This window comes from Rosa rugosa, chromosome 5 (genome assembly GCF_958449725.1).
Source record: "Rosa rugosa chromosome 5, drRosRugo1.1, whole genome shotgun sequence".
In the NCBI taxonomy this organism is placed as follows: domain Eukaryota; kingdom Viridiplantae; phylum Streptophyta; class Magnoliopsida; order Rosales; family Rosaceae; genus Rosa; species Rosa rugosa.
Window position 1 is genome coordinate 54,345,054 of NC_084824.1, and position 5,394 is coordinate 54,350,447.

Genomic DNA, 5,394 nt, shown 5'->3' on the forward strand with positions numbered 1-5,394 from the left:
AGAATAGTTTTAGTGTTAGTGTTGAATTAAGATTTTGTGGTGGAAGTGGCCTAAAGTAATATATGGTTGTCCAGAGTAAATTAGGTACACCCATATTGAGTCAGTAAATATGTTGGAAAATATTGGGTGTCCATAATAATTCCGGCGAACTACTATGCGACACAATCGTTAAGTAAAGTGAACTTATTCATTGGCGAAATTAAGAATTGGACATAACTTTCATTTGCCTGTGCCTTTACCATAAACCTCAAGTGAATGTTCGATAATTACAATATCTCGATTGGTCAACCATGGTCAATGTTGGTCAAACTAAGAAGGTCGGTCAAACAGTGGTCAAAAGGGTCAACTCCTGGTTAAACCAGGAAAAGTTGGTTTGGACGATATAATAATCGTTGAGATTTTGTATAACTGTTCAAAAGTTATTAACTATCGAAATGTCGGAACTTAGGACTCCAGCTACCCGAGGAACGGAAGGTTCGTGATCTCCGAACAACGTGAAATGGTAAAGCTTCGAAGTCCAGGTAGGGGACTCGGGACTCTCTATTGGCTAGTGATTTTCCATATTTGATTATATACGTGATGCATGATGAAAGTACACTGTGAGTTCAAATTTAAAATGTTTTTAAGCTAACGTGCGTATAAGATTGTTGATGGCGGTGTGTGAGAGCGGAAAGGTGGTCGATGACTTCCTTGGGGATTAGTCACCCCTAAACCTCCGGAGGGTTAGCTACACCGGTCGGACGGTGCGCAATCGCAATGACGACCCGGTTCCGTGTGTGTAGCTAGTGTGTTAAGTTTGGCGCTCTGTGACTGGTAAGGTCAGATGTTGGTTCTACGAAACCAGACCATCAAGTAATGCGCACGTAGTTTTCTAATCATGCATCAGGTTTTATGATGAAAAATATTTTAAGTTTGTCGTTCCTTTAAATACATGGTTTAAGCATGTTTTCATACTGAGGCCTCAATAATTTATTTATCAATTTTCAAACCTAGTCGAGGTAGAGTTTCTGTTGAGTAGCGAGGACGAAAGCTCACCCCTATAACAGTATGGATGCAGGTACTGTGCACTGGTGACGGGACAGTGGATACAGAGCTGGGTGTGCGGAGCAAGTTCGGTAACTCCTTGTTTGGATTCTATTCTAAATTCTACTTCTCGAACTTCGTGTTTCGGAGCTTGTTGTTATCTAGCCTCGTGTTAAATTTAGTTGAATTCTCTTTCATTGAATTCATACTTCGTGTGATCCTTATCCAAGTTCGGGACGAACAAAATAGATTTTAGTAACTCAGGTTTTCACCTCAAAAATATTTGTAGCTTCCGCTGTGTTTAGACAGGAAGTTTTCAAACAAAATGCCTAGCGATTCTCTAGGATGTAAATCGATCGTTCGATTTATGTTTTAGAGACTTGCGGCACTGTAACAAGCTTAAGCTGGTGAGGTGCAGCTTGGGGCGTTACACACAATGACTCAAACTAGGACTTATGATTTTCACGGTTTTGAAAGAGTTTATGATAATGGGAAAATTATTCGAAAACAGAAACTTAAAAAGTAAATCTAAATAAATTGAAATTGAGAAGAGTCTATAATGATTAAAGGTAAGAATATAATGATGATGAGCCTAGGGTGTCGGAATCAACCACAAGCAATCTTATCTACGTTTTGAACCAACCAATGAATTCTTTCGTTTCTTTTAGATAACAATTCCCGTATCTAAGTTCAGGTACGACACTTAGACCATAGTTTTCCTTAAGTGTATGATTCTCTCCAGGTACGGCAGATGTCGTATATCCTAACATGCAATCTATCCAGGTACGGCATAAATTTAACATATAGGACTCATTACGTTCTAGAAAACAAGGGAATGATGCAAACCATTACTTCAGGTACGACAATAATGTAATTCACAATTTTTTATCTCATGAAGCTAATTTGAATTAGATTGCAGGTACGCCTCAAATTCATCTTCTGATAACTAGATGCAAAGCCCTAAAGGTCGCGAATCAATAGAACTTTAACATAAGCAACAATTCAAGCAGAGATTAAGCATTTATCAAAAAGAAACTATTAATCCATCAATTGAATATCAAAACATGTAAACAATCATGCTAGGGCCTCATCCTAGCCCTAGAAAAGAGGTTTAGAAAAATAAAACTAAATAAAACATAGGAAAAACATGAAAAGAATGGAAAGGGAAAAGAAGGGAAGATGGATGAGTCGTCTCTGCTCCTTAAGCGTCTTCAATGTGCTCCCGAGACTCTCCTCATGTAAAATTCGTGCTCCCTTATATAGGGAAGATTTCTGCTCATCTTTGGCTCCAAGTTTCCTTGTAAGACTTTTTAGATTTAGATTCCTTTCTTCATTTGGAATGGAAAAACCTTGAAATATATCTTGTAGAAGTAGGAATAAGTTCATCATTGAATCCTCATCTGAATTAACTTCCTTGAAACATTAGGATTGACAATCTTGCACCGTGAAACTTGAGTTCTCCATGAAATGTTAGTGAACTCCCGAGCAGATTTGCTGTTGTGACCTTTCTTCAATCAAATAATCATAACTTGCTCCAGAGGTATCGAAATCAAGATCCGTAAAATTCTACAGAAAGTAGACATCCGTAGCTTTCCAATGATATAAGGCTCATTGTCTGATTCGATCTGGATAACTCCCAGTAATTCGGGGAAGTTGGAAGTTCTGCGCAGGCAGATTCTGGGAGCTGGGCGTCTTTCAATCCAAGTTAGCTCATTTTAGCTTCTTTTCTTCTTTCCATGGAACAAACCTACAAAAACACTAAAAGATGTAAATGAATCATAAATAAGGAGAATTAAACATAAAAACCAAGATTACGAGACATAGAAATATAGGATAATATGAGCACATCAATAAACTCGCGCGTTAATGTATTCAGTAACCATGAGTAGCTAAGGGTGTGTCCTGTAACGTTTTATGAAATTATTTTTGTAATACTGGATTGTAGAATGAAAACAGGGAATTAAACTACAAGTTTTTAAGATGTAAATATATGTTCGGCACAAGTATTTCAAAATTTGAAATATTAAAAACATATCTATCATTTCAAAAAAAAAAAATTGTAGCTCTCAGTTTATACAATCTGAAGCTCTATTTTTTTTTTCTTCAGTAATCATGAAAAATTGACTATTTTGTTTGTATTGATCATGAATCATTTATTGGTTGTTATGAGCTTTTAAACAAAGTATTGTGAATGAGATTGAACAAGAAGAACCAAATCCCTCAATTTTGTTTATAAAATATATCATATGAAATTGCAAGCTCCTGAATCTTTAGTTCAAAATGATAATTCAATCAAATGTCTCAACCTTAGTTGTTAATTTCTCTAGCCCATGAGATAATCTAATTATATTGAAGCATAAAATGCCGAAGCTTTCACCCTAAATCATCCATATAAATTAGATCTGACACATGAAAGAGGAATTTTCTAAATCCTTCATTCTTCTCCACTGCATGATTCTGCAAGTTTCAATTGATTGAAAAAGACGGGGAAGAAGAAAGTTAAAACAGCAGATAAAGTAGATGAGATCATGAGAAGAGAGGATAAATCTCAATGGAAATTGTGGAAGAGAAAGAGAGAAAGATCGAAAGAGAGGAGAAGAGTTTGTGGATCTATGTGCTTAAAAGTAAAAAAATAAAAATAAATCACTTTCTCTAATTGCAGGGTGGGTTGTTTTCAGGAAACAAGGAAAACGTCAAAAAGTCATTTTCCATATTTATTCATAATTCCTGAATTGTTTCCTAAAATTTTTTTTCCCTGTTTTTCAAATTTAATGCATCGAACGCAAATTACATAAGTTTTTGAATTCGTAAAATAAAAAACAGTATCGTAAAATGATACCGAACGGGCCCTAAGTTTTTTGTAGTTAGGGGTCGATTTAAGTCCTAGATAAGTTTTATTGGATATTTTGATTTTGAAACTAATATAGTTCTTTCTCTTGGATGATAATTGGTGCATCGTGCGAAAACTGTTTATCCTTTTTGCCTAATCACCGAGCGATGAGCCATATGTAAATGTGTGACTACCCATATCATTGTATACCTAATTTGTGGGTCGACAAGTAATGTGGTATTTGTGTGAACATGTTTCAAGAATAACCTTAGAAATCATCAAATATTGGTAAAAATGAAAAGTATTTTCAAGAAAAAGGATGTCTCTATTGGTAAAAATGGGTTTTTGTTTCCCGATTATAGAGCTTGTAGCTTTTTGGCCCATTGGATAACCAATAAAATTATAGTTTTGAGCTCGTGGAGCAAATTTTGATGAGGGATGAACAGAAACACATCCAAAAACGCAAATATGAGAATAGTCGGGAGGCTTGTGATAAAGGACTTCAAATGGGGTTTTCTTATTCAGTGAAAGTATAGGAAGACTATTATGGGTAAGGATAAGGTAATGGAATTGATAGAGAAATTCATAGACCTAGGTAGGATTAGAGAATTGATCAAGGGAATAGAGATGATGATAGAGATCATAATGGGAAATAGAAGAATTCTATATGGGTAGGCAGTGGTAAGAACACATTCCCCCAAAAGTATAAGTCGGCAAGTGAGATTGAAAGCGAAGAGCCCTAACAGTTTCTAAGAGATGTCTATGTTTGCGTTCAACAACACCAATTTATTGAGGTGTGCAAACGCAAGAATGTTGAAAAAGAACCGCTTGTTCAAGAAAAAAAATCCTATATAGAAAGAAATTCCACCCCGTTATCAGAACGTATTTGTTGAACATGAATTTCAAATTGATTTTTGACATGAGCAAAAAAAATTTAAAGCAGAGGTTGTGTTTCACTCTTGTGACGCATTAAGAAAACTCATGTAAAACAAGAAAAATCATCCACAATATAATGAGCGCCATTGAGTGAGTGAGTCTTATGAAATCCCCAAACATGACAATGTATAATAGAAAAACATCAAGAAGTTGATATTGAACTAGAAGAAAAAGGTTGGTGAGTTTGTTTAGCGAAAGGACAAATCTCACACTTATTGCTAGAATCAAAATGAAAATGAAGCGATTTATTTGCTAGATATTGTAAACAAGCAGGAGAGGGATGCCTCAAGGGGTGATTTCAAAGGTCGGAAGAGATGGTAAGGTGACAAGCAAAAGAATGTTTAGAGGTCTCCTCGTTGCTTACCCACACCAATTATCATTTTCAAAGCCATGTCCTGCAAAATACACCAAGATGGAAAAAAAGTTACCAAACAATATAAGTCATCTATAATTCTTCCAACAAATAAAAGATTGACATTGGGTGAGCTATGACCTGTTGGTAAATTATAATTCCAACATTGTGAAGGTCATGGGTTCGATTCTCACTGACATATGTAAGGGTGGGGTGGGTTAAGGGTTTAAAAAAAAAAAAAAATGACATTAAA

The 5,394-nt window shown here is 35.5% G+C and overlaps 1 long non-coding RNA gene across 1 annotated transcript; it reads left to right on the plus strand.

The window, feature by feature from the left end:
• The first annotated feature begins 452 nt into the window (after positions 1-452).
• Positions 453-1,241, plus strand: LOC133707768 (uncharacterized). The gene is made up of 2 exons (XR_009845271.1): positions 453-852; positions 1,047-1,241. It is a non-coding gene; the product is annotated as an uncharacterized LOC133707768 (long non-coding RNA).
• The last annotated feature ends 4,153 nt before the right edge of the window (positions 1,242-5,394 follow it).